We start from the raw sequence: 23166 nt of genomic DNA on the forward strand, positions 1-23166 counted from the left end.
GAGGGGAGGAAGGAACAGGTTATGAATGCCAGGAAGGGTCTGTGTGTTCAGAAAGGGCTGCTGTGCTCTCCTCTGCTCCCACCATGGGAAAGTTGCACTCTAGGCCTCATCAAAACAATACTGCGTGTTTTGTGTGTGTGTGTGTGTGTGTGTGTGTATGAGCATGACACACATCTGCCCTCTCCCTGAATCAACCCCACACTGCCCACATTTCTCAATTTATGTACGATTCAAGAGCTCCCCCTAGGCTAAGGTGAAGTGAGCTGGCTATTAAATGAACGCATGCACATGCAGGGAGACATAAAGAGAGAATATCACATCCTCTATCCATTTTTTTTCTGAACACACTCTTCAGTAAATTACTCTTCATTAATTCACCCTATGAGAAGCTCATCTACATCTTGAGTTCAGATTTAAATTGAGGCGTGTCTTGAATACAGCAATGCTTGTTAATGGGATTTTTTCTATTTAAACCAAATCAACATTTTTCAAAGAGGCCTTCTTCATGGTTTTAATAATGTGAATGAAAATAAGTGTGTTTAACCACAATAGTAAAGTAATAACCATTGAGGTATATGACACAATAGTAAATTAATTAAAAAGATTAAATCAATTAATAAGACCAAAAATGCAAAGTAGCTAAGGGAGAACCGGGGCAAAAGTAAGGCGGGATGATTTTCTTCGAGTCCTGATAACATTTGCAACCCAAGCAGACAGATCCTTGACAGACCTGACTAATATCACGTTATTTACTCACCGTTTTCCGTGTGTAGATCTAAAAAGGTGTTTTCAACCCTGATAAGTAAATTTCTAAAGCGGTAATTTTTTCTTATAAAGCGTTGTGTCTGGTTTCATGTATTAAAGTACTGATCAATCTACAGGTTATTTAGTGCTATAACACATCCTGAAGTTTCACTTCTATGAGTTTTTCAAAATAGAAGTAAATCATGTTTAAATGTGAGGAGATCCTGTCGGGACGAGAGTAACGCTTGTTCATTTTTGTTACATTTTGTAGAAAATTTATATTATTCTAATTTGATTTAATTTAATTTTCATAGTGTTCAAACTGTTAAAAAAATGTATTCTCAACAATTTAAGTTTGCACTGTTGGTTGCTTTTGAAACATTTGATAAAATTAAATTTTAAATGAATTTTTTTTGTGTATTACTTTTGACCCACCTGTTTGTTATCGTGGCCGCTTGAACATTTTGAGTTTACTCGCTTCATTCGCGCATGAACGCCGCGCATGAAATTCCAGTCATCGAGACAAAAATTCATGTCATGGGAGGGGCTTCTACGACTCCACTCGCTTTCTGTAATCACGTCACTACTGGAGCAAGCTCCTGATTGGTTAACGCGGCACATTTTTCCGCCAAAGTTCACATTTTTCAACTAGAAACACGAATCAGGTGGAATCCTGTCTACCGTGCCGCACTAAACGCCTCGTTCGTGCTGCGAGACCTCCAGACGCGCGTCAACGAGTCTTGACATTGACTTAACATTGAAATCCCTCGCGCTTGACGCCTCTACCATGGCTGGTCTGAACGCAGCATTACTTTTGTCCCTGCAGGTGGGGTTGAAAGTAATAATTCAGTACTTATATTTAAAGTGAAATTATACTGAAGTCAATTTACATTTTTACAAAATTCCACCTGGTATTGATAGACCACACTTGTGAGTTATTGACCACAGCAAAAATATATCTCTGTCTATAACATTATTTTTTAAATGAATTTTTTTCTGAAAATTGTACTTTTGCCCCATTCTTCCCTACTGCATACTGTATATCTTTTAAGGAAACAAATCACAGACCGATAAATTGTTTTTATTGGTAAAACATTAAATCTGGACACTGTTTATGTCATTAATTCATATGTGACCCTAGACCACAAAACCAGTCAAGTGGGGAAATTATTTTAATAAATAAGCTTTCCATTAATGTATGGTGTATTAGGATGGGACAATTTTAAAAAGGCTGCAAAAAATCCAATACTGTGTATGGTTGTCTATTGTGACAAATATACCTTTGCGACTTACGTATGATAACATATTACATCCTGTAGATAAATTACAACAATTGCTGTCTGTTGTGAAACAATGTAATACAGCTAGCAACCGTTTTTTTGTCTGAGCTGGGAGTGTAACTAGGGGGGCGGGGCTTAGCGATATGTCAATTGCTCGCCAGGCGCTAAAGGGATAGCTGCCCACTGCTCCAGGTGTGCATGTGTCACATTTCGGTTATGCATTATGTCACACTGACACTGTCATATCAGGACCTTTTCAAAGGGTATGACCCCATTGACTGCCTTTGTACCATTTATTTTCTGAGAGTATACGTCAAAGATGCCAAAGAAACAACGACCTCTAGCACAGGCAAGCATCCATACGCTATTACATCTACTCCAGAACCTAAATCATACACTTATAGGCTCTGTAGAGTCCTGAGATTACACTGTGTAAAATACCATCATTTTCATTAGTGCTGAGTGGTACTGTCACCCAACTCATTTCACTGGCTGGCCTGAAGCCAAACTGACGTATAATTACTCTTTCATATTCATACCCAAATCCATATCCACCCTGAATATCCCAAGCTGCTGAATGCACTGTAATGTCACCAGAGGGGCTATGAGAATGACCCTATTAACACACACAGCCCCCCTCCCTTTCTCACTGTCTTTTAGCAAAAAAAAATTCTCATGTCACTTTTTTGATTTTTGTATATTTTCCATTTTATTTCACCAGCTCACACTTTTTTGGTGTCAACTTGACAAAAGTAAATATAATACAGGTTAGGTTCGGTATGCTTTTAAATTTCTTTTTGTTTAATAATGCAAAGTCTACATCGCTTCATGACAGCTTCAGAAACCGCATTCATGTTTTATTTACACTGAAACACGCACACAATTTGACTGGCATCCCCTTGTGCCACCCGAAAATTCACACAAGTATGATTGGCCATCTCCAAGTCATAAGACCTTCAACCCTGAAGTAAACCCCAAAGCTCCACCCCAAGGGGAAGCTTTTAAACTCCAGTCAAAAATTGTGTAGCACAGCAAGATCCCGACAGGAAGACCAGAGGCTGTTTTGTTTGAATGGAAGTCAGTGGAAGAGATGCCTCGCTACGCTGAATAAAGTGCTTTTTGTGGAAACAATTTTGTCAGACATTAAATTAAGTGCCTTGTAATTCAACATGTTTGGCAGACTTTTTTGAAGTATGTTATATTTCATGTCTGCAATGAAAAAGTAGTTGATCATAAATTTGGCTCACTTTTTAACATAAGTGATGCCTCTGGTGATTTATAGTGACTGTAAAGAAGCTGCATGGATTGCAACAATTTCATCTGTTTAATGCTCACAGTTTTTAACTAAATATTTCCGCAATTGTATTTACTTTTGCTGATTTTAGGCAATGTAAATCACTGTTGACAAGATGTGATGTGTTTAATTTATGCATGTTAAACTGATGCTTTTAAACAGTGTGCTCTTTGTGGTCCATAATTTATGTCATTAGACTGTGGAGAGAGACTGTGGAGGAGAGACAGTAACAAAATTTGCAAATACTGTAGGTCAAGATTTGTACCTCTGTATCTGTTATTTTGTAGCACTGTACATTAGAGATGTCAGAGTTACCTCACTTCCTTTCAAACTATTTGGTTAATTCAGTTCTGCACATGCTATTATGCACATATTATATTTCGGGAGTGAATGCAGTTGTAAATTATGGTTGTAACTCCCATAAATCCACAAACACTTTATAAAGTCTCTCCCCACTTTTTTGGGTTGCAAAAAGGTTTTCACGTCAACTTTTAAAATTAACAGGCTTAACAGATGATCTTTTTCAGATCTGCAGTGTGTAATGCTTTTCTTTTTCTTAGTATCAATGTCTATCGCACATTACCTCACATCATGTATTACCAGGCTACAATCTGCTCACAGCACCCAGCAACTATGCCAACCGTGAGTAGTCATATCCTCTGATCTCGTCCACACCCTGAAGCCTTTGAGTTCAGTACAGTCACTCTGGTTCCTATTCCAAAATTCTGTTCCAAACCACCGCTATCAAAGTAAACCCACAACATATCTTTGTGTTCCATAAAACCCCAACTCGCAGCAGCACCACTCCGACATCCTGTTGACGGTGGGGGAATGTTTATTATTTTCTCTGTCTCACTCCGTGCACCTTCTCCCACACATTTCCACAAGACCCGGTCTTGCTCTTTCCATCTCGCCTGTCCTAAAGGACCCCAGACCGGGTTTTCTAACCGACTGCCTGTCCATCATTTCCAACAGGATGTAAATCAGGGCGGACAGCTCTACCGTGTGGTGCTGTGTTGACAGATTTACAAGAAGGCTGCCTCACCGTGAACTCACGCTGCTTAAATCTCGGCTCGCACTTAAGCCACTAAAATGAAAGTTGGATGGACGCTGCCTTATAGTGGAGAAGAGGGTTTTTGAGAAGAGGAAAATCTGTAAAATAAAATATTTGGATAAAGAGAGAATGACATAAATGTGCTCATTATTACTTAACCTATTAACCTTTGAAGCTTGAAAGAGACATACAAAAAAAAAATGAGTGTGGTTTATCCCTGCTTTGTTCTACAGCCATAATTGTGGTCTTTTTGAAAAGCAGACACATGGGAGTTTGGTCCAAAAGTCAGATTTAATTAAAGTTGTTAAGACAGGTAGTTAGTTGGTTAACATTTATTATAGAGTGATTTTAGTAAGGTCAAGTAGTTCAATGACTCAATGGAAACTGGACATTTTATCTGAATACACTGAAAAAAAATAAAGGCTGGATTTACTTGAGGGCATAATTTTTGCATCCATTTTTTAAAGTTAGTAGGGAGGGAGTAGGGAGGGTCTGGTCTTTAATTTGATATTTTATGTTCATTTAAAGAAGATAATTTTTCTGTAAGGCATTAAACTAAAACTGGGTGGCAACTTAGTCTTAAATCATATTTTCATTGTGCCTTTGCTTCGTCTATGTTGGTTGGGACATTTCAGCCACACTTGATTCTGAGGAACTACTTTGTTTGGCGGAAGAGTAATATTTGTACTATTATAATTACAACTTATTTGTGTTTTATTTTATGAAATACTGCTATGCATATGAAGTAACCATTTTATATAAGCAATAAGCCCCGCAAAGCAGTGGTAACCCACTGCTTTTTGGGGCTTATTGCTTTAAAACACCATTTAAAAAAAATAGTAACCACCAAAATCAGTATTGTATCAGGTCAGTATTAAAAAGTAAATTCTTAATTTTACGCAAAATCCGATATCAGCAGTGTTATTTTGTCATCTTTTCTTTCTTTTTTCCCAAAACTTGATGAACGCCAGTCCTCCTCCTCTGCAGAATGCAATAAATCTGCTCAACCAATCACAGCGCACCATTCCACGCACTGTTAACAACAATGGTACTTCATGATCAACAAGCAAACAAAAACAAAATAATACTTTTGATGGCATTAATAAACCTGTGGTGGTTTTCTGTGGCGGGGAAGAAACGTAAGCTACTCGGGTGACTCGGAAAAATGCAGGCTTTTGCTTGTTCTCACACGACAGCATCAAGCTTCTGTCTTGCTAACACATTGAACCCAGAGGATCTTATGAAAAACTTTCCATTATTTTACATCAAGTAAATGGAAATCGAGCAGGACCAAAACATTTTACAGCTGATCGCTGTCAAAAAAGTTCAACGACGACGTCTCAAGTATAACAGCAGCAATGACAGTGTTTTTAATATGACAAAGCATGTGTTTTGATTAATGTTTTGATTTTTTATCAGTGTACCACTGTGAATATAAGATGGCAAAGATGAATGAACATTTATGTATTGATTCAATAGATTTATAGCATTTTGAAAAAAAAACGTCATAGATTTATTGCATTTTGCGGAAAAAATATCAGTTTTTATCATAAATCTTTGAAAATCAAATTATGGAATTATAACCTGAAGATGCTATGTGAAAGTTTGTATCAGAAAATAGTGGTTTTCATCTTGTCACTTTCTTGGTATAGAAGACACATTTTTACCCAAATTAGTCAAAATGGATTTATTGCGTACTTTTGTATGTTACAAGGAGGGCTGTAATACCTATTAGCATTTACATTCATATCAATGAATGATCAATGAAGGATTTACTAACTTTTCGACTAGCTGTTTTTTATTCTTGTTTTATGTTTGTGCAAAGTGGGCTCAGAAATGTAGTTTAAATAAAATGGATTCAAGTGATTCATTGTTGGGATTAGAGCTGGTTGCGTTACTCAGAATCTTATTAAAGAAATAAATCTTTAACAGATTTGTTTGAGAACATGCACCAACCCTAAATCTGTCACCTACGTAATGAGTATGTTGTAAAGAGTGTGGGCATTCTGCCATGTGTACTGTATGTGTGTTGATGACAGACTCTGTCATACCTCATCTTGTTTGTATTTTTGAGTAATGTGACCTCTTTCACTCACTCATGAATTTGAAACTGAGGTTTGCTTTTATCCATGTCCATGTTTAGTCCATTTAAATGCTTGTTTACTCTCATATACTGTAGGTTGACATGATGAACCTGTAGCCAATTTTTATGTATGTAAAATGTGTCTATTTCTTACATTAAAATGGATCAGAAATAACAACAATCTCATTCTTGAGAGCACATACGTCAGTTGTGTCCATTAAAATGCTTTCTTGAATGAGAAATGAGTCATAGCTACCTGCATCTGAGTAATATGTTATAAGTTATGGTTTTGCAGGGCATGAATAAAATGCTTTTGGAATTGAATAGCACATCAATTGTGAACAAAATTTTGCATTCATGATTTAGGGGGTCTTTAAAAAAATGTAAGTAGGCTATAATAAGTAAGAGAGATTATTTGCTTATTGCATCTTTACAACAAGAATCACAACAAAACTCTTTTCCTGTTTCTTCTCTGCAAACATTCACATACAAACAGTTAGTTCATTGAGTCTGAGAAATCTGTTAACCTCATTTTGAACTTCATACTGTGCACGAACAGTTTGAATGGAATTTAAACCATATCCAGTTATCTTTTCAGTAAAAGTAATAAAGATATAATTGGGGTTAACAACAGTGTTAAAGATTACCTTTTAAACAATCAGAAATAAGCGCTTAAATAAGAGGAAAATAATGATCCCAATCACCTGAGAATTGACAGCTTGATCTTTTTCCACACCTGAACAAGATTCCCTCTCTTTCTCCTTCACTTTTTATTTTTAATTTTATGTTCTCTTCATCATGATGGCATGTTTACAGCAGAGTTTTCAATTTATTCTCCCTAAGACTTATGTGTGTCATTTTAGGAGAAACATCCCAGACTAAGATGTTAAATGAAACAACTGAGAATTTCATTAAATCTCCTGAGCTATAAAAGAGCAACCTCTGAGCAATAAAACTGTCCTCCGGGTAGTTGCCTATGCACATTAAAATGGAATAGGAGAAAGTACAGTACGTTAACATCCAAAAAACACTGCATAATAACACAAAGAGAGAGAGGGGGAGATGGACCGACAGACATAAACATTATTCTTATAGAGTTATTTGTGTAATTTAAAGATACCTGGCTTGACCTAGATGTGAACATCCGTGAGATAAGAAACATTCCGACATTCTTAAACCCCTTTGTCCTTTCCAAACTCCTTGTGTCATTTCTCTACTTCTCATGTGGTTCTTCTCAATGCTGGATATCCAACAATCCCACAGGGTACAGTTAAAACGTTTTGGTTTGAATTAAGCATGAGTCTGTTTATTACCATTAGACAGTCAATGAGGATAATGATGTTAAGGCGCATACATCCTTCGCCTTCCAAAAATCCTGATGTTTGCTTGGAAACCCCTGACTGTGTCGGGAACACAGCTGCATCACCTGTCCTGGTTAATATCACCTGACCACCCAGTGGCAAATTAAGATCATGCTGCCATACCCAAAGGCGTACTTTAGCCCTGTATGTAAAGTATGCTTGGGTATGTGTGTCCGTCTACAAACACTGGAAATTTCACTTTTTAATTCAATTATGTCTGATGAATAGCAGGATCTTAAATAAATTGGTTTAAAAATAACTAATTTAATTTTGTGACACCTATCAATGTGGATTTTGAATGTGGACCCAAAAATTACCGATTCACATTGCATACAAATAACAAATGGAAGCATTCTATTTAATTTGCTCAGTCTCACAGCTGGTGCCCTAAATTATGTAGTACCATGAAAGTCCTCCAATATATGTGTTTGGCTTGATAATAATTGACACCTGATTCTTCAATGACTCATTAAGATTAAGTGGCTCTCTTTTTGTAAACACTTAAATCGTTTTAAACCTCTGATTAAGCGAATTGAATTCAGGTTTACACCTACCGATCGTGGCGGATAAAGATTAGGCCATTAATATTATGTCTAATTAACAGCTTACCTAGCAGGATACTTTTTTCTTTAAATCCTCTCAAGGTCTGATTGGATATCTGTATATAACCTGTGACTTCACATAACACAAAGCGCTTATGTGAGCCTGCCTGTGAAAACCCATTTAATGGCGCTTTTCCATTGCATAGTACCCCACGGTTTGGGTTGGGTCAGCTTACTTTTGGGGTCTTTTTCACTGGATACAGTACGTAGTACCCAATACTTTTTTTAGTACCACCTCGGTTGGGGTTCCAAGGGAGCTGAGCTGATACTAAAACGTGACCTGATTGGTCCGAGAGAATAGTCACTAACAGCGTCATCTCTATAACGCAAGATTAGCTTTACCTTTTTTCGTGTGCAAATTACAACTTTATTCAGGAGTGTCTTCTCTTCCGTGTCTGTTGTGATGCGTGTGTTATCTGGTGCGCCCCAGCTGTTTTTTTTTTTTTGTGCACCCGGGCTTCGTTTACAGTCTGAGGGAGTTTGAGAAAAACTGCAAACATGTCTGAGGATAACACGTCATCCGCGTCACTGCAGTCACGTGACTTTAGTTTCGCGCATGCGCTTCAAAACAGACATGGAAGAAAAGACAATGCTGAATAAAGTAATTTTTGTTATTTTTGGACCAAAATGTATTTTCGATGCTTCAGCACATTCTAACTGACCAGCTGATGTCGCATGGACTACTTTGATGATGTTTTTATTACCTTTCTGGACATGGACAGCAGAGGCGGACAGAGTACACAGCTTCAGTACTTGAGTAAAAGTACAGTTACCCCTTGCTAAATTTTACTCAAGTAAAAGTAAAAGTACTATAGTCAGATGTCTACTTAAGTAAAAGTACAAAAGTACTTGTTTTTAAAAGTACTTGAGTATCAAGAGTACAAGAGTAAATTTTCTAAATGTTGCATTACTACTGCCACAGTGCACGTTGAACCACATGAGATGATTGACAGCTGTACAGCAAATGATAGAGCTCTGAGCTCTGAGGTCAAATCTGAAGCAAATCAGGAAGAGGAGACACAAATCGCTCTGTTCACTGTTTGAGCTCTTCAGATCGCATATCAGTGGAAAATTAATAGAAATGTTATTCTTTAAGACTAAATATTTTACTAACATGTGATAATTAATCATTATTTTCCCAAATATGCTCACCATTGTACTAATAGCCCCGGCGGATTCTGTATATTTTATCTATTTAAACACAAATAAACCAGACAAGAACAGAATAAATGTTTTACGAATGATGATTTCTATTCAAAATAACGAGCGTTACAGATTCATTATTTTGGACTCCTGGCATAAATTAAGAAATTAATGTTATTGCAAACCAGTTTAATCATAAACAGTAGTCAAATGTCGAAGCTGGAGTCTTAAACCTGTCTTGTGATGCTGAGTTTGTCCAGATCAAGTAAGAATGTGATGTTTTGAAGAGTAATTCATTTTGAACAACAATAATCCGGGCTCACCAGTGATTCCGGCCGCTAAAGTTTTGTTTTGTTAAACACAGCAAACACTTGAAAAGAAAACGATCCTTAACCTGTTCAGAAAATTTAAATAGTCTGGCGAGGTGGGGCCACGGGTTGACACATTCCCAGAATGGACCTGCTGCGTCTTCATCCATTGTTTCGTGAGTGGTTTCGTCTCTTTTCTAAATCTGACCATAGTTACTTTGGCGGAAGCTGAAGGTGATTGCTGATAGGCTGTCCCAATCAGTTGCGCCTGCACAATCCAATCACGTTTAAGAGAGGGAAACAACAAATTGAGGGTTTCTGATATTTTTATTTTTTCCTTTTTTTTTAAGAAAAAGTAACTTGTACTTACGGTTATGGATAGAAATGTAGTGGAGTAAAGAGTAAAATATTTGCTTCTCAAATGTACTTGAGTAAAGTCATGAGTACTCCAAAAAAATTATACTCGAGTAAAGTACAGATCCCTCAAAATTGTACTTAAGTACTGTACTCAAGTAAATGTACTCCGTTACTGTCCGGCTCTGATGGACAGTATACCGTCCGTAGATTTTCAATAAAGGGTCAACAAGCTCTCTGACTAAATATAAATCATCTTAAACTGTATTCCGAAGATGAACGGAGGTCTTATGAGTTTGAAACGACATGAGGGTAAGTCATTATAACATTATTTTCATATTTGTGAGAACTATCCCTTTAAGTAAAAAGTATTCATTAATATCTGTTTTAGTGTCACGCTGGTAACTCATTTTAATACATTAAAGGCAGGAATTGTCTAAAAAACTTTTTTCCAAAGGTATTTAAAATGTCTTTATATACCAATACATAAGTAAAACGTGTACAGAGTGTGTCTGTAGACCTCTCACAACTGTTTTAAACACAGCTAGTTATTTCCATTAGGGACGAAACAAATAATTGGCTTGCGCGACTGTCACTCTCTCTCGCGACCATGGCACCACCCCTGTTGCTATGGGATGTGCCCACACATGCGCACACACGATTGATTTGAATGTGCACGAGGCACTCTAGGAAGAGCAAAAGTATGGCAGGTCTCAGGTAAATGCTTCTCCCAGCAAAGCAGTCGGCGTCGCACGTTCAAGTGTTTTGGGGTGTGGCTTTAGAAGAAACCCAGAAGGGAGGGGGTGGAGTGAATGGAAATAATTAGCTGTGTTTAAAACAGTCATGAGAGGTCTACAGACACTCGATTTTTATACTCTCTTTTTCAGAGTACTTACATTTTACTTATGTATTAGAATATAAAGACAGTTTAAACAAATTTGCAAAAAAGTGTTTTAGACTTTTTTAGACTATATGTAAGCAATAAGGTACGAGAGGCTGTGTTGTATCGTGAATAAGTAACGGCTGAAGGGCGTTGTTAGGCACGACGCGAAGCGGAGTTTAAAAAGTTGCGGAATGGCGCCACCTGGTGGATAATGGCGGTATTGCGGAAAGACAGAAAATCTCGTCATTGGGGGGAAGCGTTTTCTCTTAATTGACGAGATATCTCGTCAATGGCGGGGAAAGAGTTAAAGTAAAAAAAATATTAGTGCAACTTTCATGAAGTTAAATCAATAAAAGCATTCCTTCCGCTAGAAAAAATAGTCCCTGACTGCGAACAACAACATGAAAGCTCAAATAAAAACAACAAACTGTTCTCAGACTTTGTCTCATTATATGTTTATGTGTTGCTAAGGGTGTTGCTAAGGGCGCAGTGATATTAAATAGAACTGTTGAAGCGGTCATAGCAGTGTTTTATCATGAATAAAGCACACCTATTGACCAATCAGAATCAAGGATTGGAACTAACCGTTTTATAAATATATATATATATATATATATATATATATATATATATATATATATATATATATATATATATATATATATATATATATATATATATATATATATATATATATATATATATATATTAATTTGGTTTAATGTTGACATTCATATATATATATATTAATTTGGTTTAATGTTGACATTCACGGTAGACATTGCTTGTCTATTGCTAGACCTTAATGTAGTTTCTGCCACACCACTTATACTGTAGTTGCTGCATTTTAAGCTGAGATCTGAGAGAGTGTTTTGGCATTACTGAAATGACACACTTACAACATCTCAAACAAAATGTCATTTTCTCCAGTGGCGAGTTATATAGACAGAATCTCTTCATGAAACTACCCGTGTATCCAGTTTACCTTTACCCATGTCTTATTATAATTCAATCATAGTGATGTTTCCTTAATAGTCTTTGCTTTTGATGTGTAATATAGCTCTTAAAAATCAAAGAACAGAGGCGACATGTGTCAATGCACTGCTTGCATCCTCTTTTAACCCACCAAGCATGTTTTCTGTTTTATATTGTACCAGGAGACAGGTGATGCACCTCCAATCAGTACAAGTGGATGGTTGCCTTAAATTGTCTTGACCCGTTAAAGCCTTTATGGATTGAATAGCTGTTTATTTGTGCAGGTCTGTACAGATGCACAGGCGATTTTCATGCCTTAGTCACAGATATTCTGTGAGGATGTACAAGAGACATTACTGCACATTCACGATAAAAGCTTTCAAGCCAAATGAAGTGAGGGAAGTGTTATTCTGCCATAATAAATTATTTGATCGACAGATATGGTACATGTGAAACAATAGCACTCACTGACATCATCCATTATCAGCCTTCTGGAGATAGCTGTATTTGCTTGACTATTACCTACTGTACATACAACATCTTATTGTGAAAAGGTTGCATAATACTGTTATTAACAAGAGAAATGCCAATGTATGTGCATTTGGCTTTAACAGAAAAAAATACAAAGTATTGATGTATATTATGTCAGCATTGGTTCTGTTTAAGCTGTCTTTGCATTATGAATCTATGCTAGACCATCAAGATTAAACATATTGGGTTTGTTAAGGCCTGTTTGGACAGTATAGGGGTAAGCACCCTGAGTTGAAATTGTAATAATAGCGTATACAGTATAGCATATTGGGAAATATTCCACTGACTAAATCCAAGCCAACACAAACACAAAATCCCTGCATCAGTACTACTAATTGTGCACATTTTTTCTCTTTAATTTTCAGTCACGCCATTCTGTTTTATTGCTTCCAACACATACACTATAGCATTTGATCTGGGTATAACCTCAGCTTGCACATTGGTAAGCCGTTATTTTTGTTCATTTCTGTCCAGGGCTTTAACTATCTAGCTTTGTGAGACCTATCATTTAAAAGTAGCCAAAAACAATATTACAAATAGTCATCACGGATGCACGACTTGGCTTCATACAGCAACACCCACAAACAGTGTAGTGTGATCTACACACTTGGACACTCCAACATGTGCTGCGAAGTGATCTAGGTGATGAAGAGATTTTACAAGGTGTCTTGAAAAATGCCCAAGTCGTTTGCTTAGTGACATTGAGAATAACCATTTATTCTTGGTTCAAAAATGAGTGGCTAAAATAGTCAGTTGAATATTGTTGTTCAGTTGAATTCATGTCACATTATCTTGACTTTAAAATGGATAAGGGAAGATGGAAAGAGTGAATATTAGGAGCTTGATTGTAAGAACACAGTGACCAAATTTGCTCTTAATAATTTGGAAAGCTGCTTGCATTATAAGAAATTGTAATAAGTATTTTGGCAATACTTGCAGTGCAGTGATGGTCAATTGACTGAAATGTTTTTCTTTCATAATTTTGAAAAGCTGTTTATATGAAGCCATGTGTATGAATATTTGAAATTTGTTATGTGGAGAAAGATATAATTGTGCCAACATATTTTCCAAAATATATCATTTACAAAAAAAAAAAAAAAAACTAAAAAGAAAAATGTTCTTGAAATGAATAAGTTTGAGACAAGAATAGATGGAAACTCATTCAATAATATTTTGTGTCCTAGGAAAAAACCTCAAGATGCTACTTGAATTTTTTTGGCATATCTATTGTAAGAGTTCTGTCCTGTGTTATGTTGTGTTTTGTACTTTTATTTTGACACCCTGTTCGGTTCTGACTTTTATTTTGAAATATCAACATGCCATGCTTCACTTACCACTTCCTGTTTGTCTAGTATAAAGCCACTTCTTTTTGATAATATCACTGCTGATTATTGTTTAGCCTGTCTTTTTCCTAGCATTTATCTGTTTACCTGTATCTTGTTCTTTGTTAGCCTGTTTTTGACCCGTGCCTGTTATCTGGATATTGATTGTTTTCTGCCTGCCCTGACCATTTGCCTGTTTGTTGAATTACTCTCTTGGATTGCCCCTTTTGGATGTGTTTGCTTGCCCGTTGTGGATTTACTTAATAAACTTTTGCACATGGTTTCAACTCTCCATTGCTTTCTTTAAAGCACCACACGTTACATCTATTTGAAAGTTAGCTCATTTGAAAATGCTAAAATATATAATAGTTTTGATTTACTTTGGATTTTTTTGTCGCGTGTGTAACGTGATGGTGTAAAAGTGTGATGTAGAGCATGCATAACTCAAAATAATTGAAGGCCTGTGTGAATTTCTCAAAGCTTTTGATCAGCTTATGTATCATGGATAAACATACACACACACTCCATACAGTCAAAGCCCTTAAACCGCATTGAACATCATATTGTGATCTGTGCTAGTTTTCCCATGTGATGATATTTCTGGAGGGTGCCAGGTGAGAGCCGGAAAAGCATGTTGGTGGCATTGCCTTCTCAAAGTTTAAATCAGTTTAGCGAACATCAAGCTATCTCAGTCCTCATGTCAAACGTTTCATATAAAATGATTGCAAAACCTTTTGAATTATCTGTAGTTAGGCAAAGTTTCAAATTTATTCTGCTGTACAGAAAATTAAAAAAAAACATCAAACACCATAACTTCACAAAGCTTTAAATGCTAGAAAAGAAGTGGATTTTAAAAGACAATTTAACAGTAGTTAATAAAGGAGCCACATCAAATCATCTGTCCTCTCTTTAATAGATCTGATGACCAGAAGTAGGCTTTGTTTCCCCAATGTCAATCCATACGTTCAGACAAGCTTGGATGTTCAAAGATTTATAGGCAGATTTATATAAGATCAGTATTTTAACATTTATATGGTGGTTTACAGGAAGCCAGTGCAGTTATTTTTGGGGGTGATGTGATCAAATTTGCGTTGTCCCTTAATAAAATGTAGACACAGTATTTTGGACTTACCGAAGACAAGCAATCTTACAAATGCCACAGTAAAGAGAGTTACAGTAGTCCAAAGCATAATAAAGCATGGATAGTAACCTCTAGTGTTCTCTCAGAGAGAAAGGTTTATAGAAGGCATAAATGAGAAAGTGCATTGATCTTTTTTCCACATTTTAAGTTGCGGTCGAGCACATCGAAAAGCTATTCACAACATGCTTGTTTTTAATTCAAATTGTTAAGCATATTTACATTGAGGCAACCGACATATTAAGTTAAATGAAATGCTATTTAATTACAGCTATTTAATTTTTGACCTCCAAAAATATGGATTCACATCAAGATTTAATCACCTTTAATCACACTTTTTCGCGCTGTTCCACTCTAGTGTGGAAGAATTACAAGAGTGTAAGTGAGATGAGGTGATTTATTTTGGAGCACTCTTGGATGTCATCACGTTGCTGTAGATTTGATTGAGAAGCAGTGGAGATCAAATGAGAGAGAAATCGTCTCCTTGGAATTATAAGGTTCTAACTGACATTTTTGTCAAAATTGAGTTATTCACATATTCTTATTCTGTGACAATCACTGATCTATATAAATGACTGGATTGCGCATGACATCACAACTGTGAAGCCACCGCGCCGCCATCTTGGTATACCCAAACATTCTATTAAATCAATTGACGCGATCAGATTTTAATGATAAAACATCACTTTACTAGTCTTGGTTTTTATATTTGAAGTTACCCTGTACATTATTACAACACGTCCTAAGCATGTACATAGTTATTTACTGAAAGTTGTACATTTTAGTTTTTAATCAGTTATTATACATTCATCTTCAGTACAGAGTATCAGATCAGCAGACAGACCGCAACATATTTAGTATTAATGACAAACGTGCTCATTCTGAAATCTAAATAAATAATCATACTTTGTACCGCATGTGCATGCAATAATTTGCTGGTTTTATGTTATCTAAACTTACAAGTTACCTAAACTTATTTAGAAAAATAACGCTGACCCTGTAGCTGAATGTCAAAAAAAAAACTTTATTTATACCCGTGTCATTAACAGAAGGCAGCAGACACACTCACCTTAACGTTTTTTTTATAAATCCATTTTCCTGCCTGATTAAAACATAAACATTGCAAATAACACCAGAATTAACAGTTAATTTACATACACATATCCTAAAAATAATCCTGCGTGACTGATACGCTGTATAGCGGGTGAATTTAAAACGTGATTTTGAATGGAAGTCAATGACGCTCTCTGCCAGTTGGGTATACCAAGATGGCGGCTCGAACTCTGTGCTGGCTTCACCTCACGCTGTTACGTTAATCGTTCTATGCGCAATCCAGTCATTTATATAGATCAGTGGTGACAACTTATTTACATTATGTGATGTTTTTTTTTAAGTTGTGTACATTCTGGGATGTTTTATTGAAAAAACAAAAAGGTTCTATCTACAACGTGGAACTCTAACTTGGCTCTATAAGGTTCTATCTGCGTGAGCTAATCAGCACTTCGAATGCACAGAAGAGGACCAATCAGGATTTTTGGGGTGGTTTATCAGACAGGGATTAGTTTAAGCCAGAACTAGACCTTAGTTTCACTGGGAAATATAACTAGTTTTAACAAACATGCCTTACTAAAAAACATTACTCAAACATAGTTTAATCCCTGTCCAGGAAACCGCCACTATATGTCGTGTCCTACCCAGTTTCATCTAGATGCGTATAAATAGCACGAAGTGTAAAATCGTGCAATACAAACACCAAATTCCACTTTGGCATGCATTTGATACGCCAGTCCTTCCCATTCACTTAAACGATGCATCTTTTTTGTCGTTTTATTTATTGGTTTCTCAATTTTTTTCTGTTTACACCACCAGCCTGCACAGTGGTAACAAGGCATGATGGATCCATGTTCTAATTCTGTTTATGCCAAATTCTGACTCTACCATCTGAATGTCTCAACAGAAATTGAGACTCATCAGACCAGGCAACATTTTCCAGTCTTCAACTGTCCAATTTTGGTGAGCTTGTGCAAATGATATTATGCACTGCCTGAAAATAGTGCCCTTGGTAACTTTCAATAGCTGGGAACTATTTTTGATGTACACAATGTAACTACAGAAGAGTCAACTTAAATAGGAAAAATATTGAAACATTGGTTATTTTTGAGCGTGATGCCAATGGTCTAATCAGATTCAATGGATTATGCTAAGCTATGCCAAAAGTGGTACCGCCAGACCCGGAGATCGGCTGAATGGATTCCAAAACGGCAAAAATCAAATGTTTAACTCTAGGGGAGCTGGAAAATAAGCACATTTTCAAAAAAAGTGAAGTGTCCCTTTAACACACATAATCACAAATGCTTATTATAAAAAAAAATTCGGGTTTTTGTTGTTCCAAGCCAGTATGCTAACCACAGTTTTTATTTTAGTGATTTTTTTTCTCATGTCATACATTGAAATTCATATCATAAAGTTTTTTTGTGCATTTTAGTTCTTTCCAGTAAAAATACATTGTTAATTAGATTTTTTTTAAAATCTATTTCCGTAATCCATCGCCAAATAGTTTTTTCTTCTTTAAGCTTTGGCCTCAATTGTAATTTGTCTGATCTTGTAGTGAATCCACTCAAGCATATATTTATTAAATTATCTTTGTTTGACTTCCAAACAGAAAGAAAGTCTTCGGGGTTTGATACGACACAAGAGTGAGTAATGGCAGAAAGCCCCAATGTTTTTACCCTGTTAGTTGGATGATTGACCACACAGTCGTATGACACAGTATGAACCAGACAGGAGAAAAGAGTCTGACACAACATACATCACATATGTACAGTACATTAGCTCTGTGTTTTTTTTCACACCCCACCAGACAATGAGACAATGGTGCTGTTTGACACTTCTCCATAATGAGACTAATGAACTGATGATTACTGCAGAGTAAATATATGCCACACAGAGACAAGCAAATACTCACACAGTTTCCTAAATATTTGATTTCTACACAATGGCTGCATTCCAGACCCACACACTACTTGTCCAGTATCCCAGTAGATCAGAATTAGTCCATCCCAAATTGTACTGCATTGCATATATCAAGCCCAGGTTGCCTGGATGATTTACTATTTCTGGTAAATCTGAATTATCCATCTATTGTTTGGCTAATGTTGGAAGAGGAGCTTGTGATGGTTCACATAAACAGTATAAATATGTGTCAACAGTTGTTTAGAGGCTAACTAAATATTCAAGAAGTACTTTCCCATCATGTTTACATATTCTAGTGCATAATAAACATACTGTTTTATTTATGCTCAATAAAAAGCAATTCTAATTGAAACAATTTTACAGAATTTCTCTCTCTTTCTTTGCTATTTTATAATCTTATCCTAAATATCTCTTAAATCATTGAGTATGGATTAAACAATACTGAATTTGAATTTGATCTACAAAGAGAGTAAAAAGGGAGAAAAAGACTGTTGGGTCATAACGGCGCTAATTAAATCCAGCTAGTTGTTTGCAGTTTCAAGAGATGAATCCCCAAGTGTTGTCCAATTTTCCAGCGTTTGCGCATAACTTAACACTCATAAATAATTTCGACACGTCTGCGCTTCAGATTCAAAACAAATGACGACGCTGCTGTACAGCATTTTCTTCTGTGGTTTTTAAGCAATGACACAAATCAGCAGACTAAAAGCATTGTGGGTGTCTCTGATCAAACATAACACAGCTGTCGTAGAAAACACACTGCCTGTATAAACTTATACAATAAGCACTTTGTAGTTGTAAGATTTCCAGACAGACAGGAACAATGAATGAGGAATTAGGATTAGAAGAATTGGCTTTACTATATCAATATAATATTTTATGATTTAATATTATTTTGACCTATGTCACATAAGGCTATATCTACAGTAAAGCTTTCCATTAACTGTCGTTGGTCATTCAAAGTCATGCCGAATGCCAGAAACTGCATGACTCGAGGCAGCGTGAGGTAGTTTTTAATGCTCTGTCTCAGCAGAGAGCCTACATGGTCGATAAAAGAGGGATGTTTGCGGCAATAGGAGACACACAGAGAGAGAGAAGAAAATAAATGAATGAGCGCTCAGCAGTTGTGAGGGCCCATAGTAATGGATGATATATAACTGGGTTACTTTCCTCGGGGTGGTTTGAACTCTCCAGGAATCAAATCCTCCATATCAGAGGTACATGACCGAATTAGAATGCATTGCCAAACCCTCACTGCTGATTTTTATTTAAAGAGGGTGATGCTTTACAACTGCTAACATACCCACATGCAAGTTTGTAATTCAAACACCTATATAAGATACTATGGCAGTATAATGGTGTAATATGTGATCCTGTAAAATTTAGCGATATTAAAAGATGACAGCATTTATGTTAACAAACATTAATAATTAAAAAAAAAATTGTGCACTTCTATAGCTTTTTAATTGTTTTTTATTTACTCTATAAAAGTTTTAGTTTTCACTGTCTTTAAAAAAATATGTGAAATCAACAACATGTCATATGTTTCCCCATCAGTGTGTTCCGGATTGAGTCAAACCACTAGCCACAAACAATTGATATTTTGGCTCTAACCAAGTATAAAATATAACCTTAAATATGCAGAGGTTAACCAAAAGCATGTTAATAGTCACTTAACGTCCAGCAAACACTATTCTCACAGATACCCAAATGACTTTAACAGCTTGCTAAGTTTTAAGGAAATGGTCGTGGTTGCGGTCAGTCCAATATTCCTTTGCATTATTGTTCTCCACATGATCTCTCTTCTCTTTGTTTATTCTTATAGTGGAAAAATAAAGAGACAAACAGATATAATGGGCCATTAAATAAGCTTGCAAAAAGTATTCTTTCAAACACAGTTTAAGTCCTTTAGGTTTCATTATGTAGTTTTAAAACAGCAACATGAATTATGATGAATTATATGTTCTGCCATACTATCAATGTTAGGGGGTTGGGTGTTCCTTGTAATTTTATCTTTACTAAATGACAGCTTAGTATTTTAATCAGTTTAAAGCAATGATTAGCATTGTAGAGAAAGGACAACTATGACCTAAATTTATGGTTCATTTAACTGCAAATGAAAGTATATGTAATAACTTTCTGAACTGCTATTTAAAGTAATAACTTAGTTTTATAGAGACTAGCTGTCACTGAAAAGCAATGAGATTATAAAATCATCACATATAACTATGATATGCACCTAAATCAGACTGATTCCACAAATTTCTATAAATAGTTTTTCGTGTCTGTTGCACGACTTTCTTTTTTGTTTCATTCTTTTTGTTTTTCCTATGTCGCTTGGGGTTAGTGTTAGAATCACTTTCTGTTTCATTTTTAGACATCCTAACACAAACCCCAACGCTAACCCCAACTCCAGACGAGAAAAGTTTTTAAAACCGAAGAAAAACATAAAAGTACATCCTAAACCAAACCCCAAATCTAACCCCAACCCCAAGCGACAATGAATTAAAAATAGAAAAAAATTTAGAAAACAATACATAAAATGACATGAAAAGAAAGTCGTGCAACGTACACGAAAAACTATTTATAGAAATTCCTGCAAATGTCACAAAAAAGACATTCGTGCTCAAGGCACAAAAAAGCTGAATTTCGTGCAATGGACACAAATAAATCAGTAACATTTTCCGTGACTATAACACGACTTTCCGTGAGATCATGTTGACCTAATTACAAGGCGTATTAAATGTTCATCTTTCATAATTACATCACGTTTTATATTAAACAATAAAAGTGTTATCAGAAAGAAAAGCACACCATCCCAAACCAAGCGTTCATTATGCATAATAAACAGGAAATTAATTGGAAAAATGATCATTTTAATGAAGGTCTATTTTGAAGTAATAACTGACTCCACCTGAGGTGGGAAGGGGATGGGGGGCAAACTAGCAGAGGCATTGTTGTATTTTTTAATTGAGGCATAATTAGTATACAATTGTGTTTATCCCTCGGTGGGTTGTGGATAATAGATATTATTTGAGGCATATTGCTTTATCATAGGGTGTAATTTGTTGGCAATTACAATACAGTGATTGCATGTCAGACAAAATCACATTGTTGATTCACGATAGGAGTTTCTTTCGTGGAGACCCACACTGACGGCAACTAGCTGACACATACACATACACACACATCCCTGAAGACTCAGGTTCACACGCATTCACTTACTCACCACATGTATGAAACATTAGCATCAGATTGATTCTTTAAGTACAGACAGCCAGAAACTGCTGTATGCTAATCTGGACCTTTTGACATTTTAATAATAATAGTTCAGTGGGTTTTCACTGTGGGATTTAACATGTTTAACACTCAGATATGTTAAAGTCATCATGGCCTTTTATATATTATTGTAGACCCAAGTAATCCCCATCATGCACCTCTGTACTGCACCTTTAATTTCCTGGAAACACTATCCCATCTGCCATTCTAAACTGCATAGCAGAGGATCATGGGAAATGTTTATGCTTTTATTTTTATGTAAAGTATTATAGTGTTGTACTCTTAATGTGTGGAAATGTGCCAATCATGTTTTACGAATTGGCAAATTCATATGAATTTGTACAAAGTGAAACGTAAAATTTATTAGAAAAAAGCAAAAATTAATCCCCATCCCTGACCCCACCCCTAAATGAAACGTCACAGGCAAATCATTCAAAAGAGTACAAATGTGGTTGTTTGAATTCATAGATTATAATACCTTGTAAAATACATACTAATTGTCATGAGATTGTGGTGTAACATCCCTTTCCTTGCTTACCTCTTAACGTCAATGCATTTATTTTAACTTATAGTGATATGAGAAAATGTATATCTTCACTGTAAAAATACTTTGCTGCCTTCATTTTTTTGTTTAATCAACTCATATTATAGTTTTAATGTCAGAGTGTATACACAAATACAAATAAAATACAAAACATGTAGTATTAAACGTTTCATCCATCAGTCCATAATTCATGGGTCTTGGTATACACTAATATATGTTATTGTAATCTCTAAGAATAAACAATGATATTATATTGAACAATTCATATACTGTACTGTACATTAGATCAAATGTGTACACATCTGCTGTGAACCTGACAGAAATTTTGCATGACAACTTTCTATGTATGCATACTGTAAGCGCCCACTTAGTAGTGAATGGGAGCTATAGTCTTTTGATCTCTACTGACGTGACACAGTGCAGGCCCTTCAGGGTTGAACCTAAGCAAAATGTAAAGCAATAATCTTGTTTTTACCCTCACTGAACCCACTGTTGACTTACTGGCCTACACAGGCTACCCAAATCTGGCCCGAATTCCCAACTCTTGCTGCGATGTAAATCAGGTCTTTTTCCTATCATGGATACAGGATAAGTTCAGCCCACAGCTGCAGAAGTCCTATGCTGCCCCGGCACACTCTTTATCTGTTCTCCCAGAGGCTATACACTCCCTTTTTCTTGTTTAGTTCACATTCATACGTCCAGCTAACATGCACTCTCACCATATGATTCATGCTAGTTGCTATCTGGATAATTTCTCTCCCTCTCCCCTTCCCTGCCGTTCCAGCACTCCTCTCTTCCTCCCTGTTCTGTTGAGCATCTCTTTGACAGAACTTGATATAAACAGCTTTTGATTAAGCTCTGTGTGACCCAAAACAGTGAGTAGACATGGCCCAGAGGCACGAGTTTGACTTTACAGTAAAGAGGAGCAAAATGTAGCGTTGATGCCGTGCTATTATCAGATTATGTGTTGATTTTTTTTATCTGGTTTGAATTCAAAAGTTAAATACGTTTTATAACATAGACTGGGTTTATCAGAGGTAGTGGTACTTTTGGTATAAATGTAGGCTACTTTAAGGTGAAGCAGAGGATTTTCTCGAATTTTAGAAAAGAACCGCCTTCTCCACTTTTTAAAAAAATGCAATTACGCAACACTCCTGATTGACAACTAGGAGGACCAATAGTCTTGATGATCCACCCGGCAAAAGAAAATCCTTCGCAATACCTTTAAATAATAAAAATCCAGACTTTTTAAGCTTAGTATTTTTGACTGTGTACGTTTTGACTGCATGTGTATATAA

Source organism: Misgurnus anguillicaudatus, chromosome 17 (genome assembly GCF_027580225.2).
Source record: "Misgurnus anguillicaudatus chromosome 17, ASM2758022v2, whole genome shotgun sequence".
Lineage (NCBI taxonomy): Eukaryota > Metazoa > Chordata > Actinopteri > Cypriniformes > Cobitidae > Misgurnus > Misgurnus anguillicaudatus.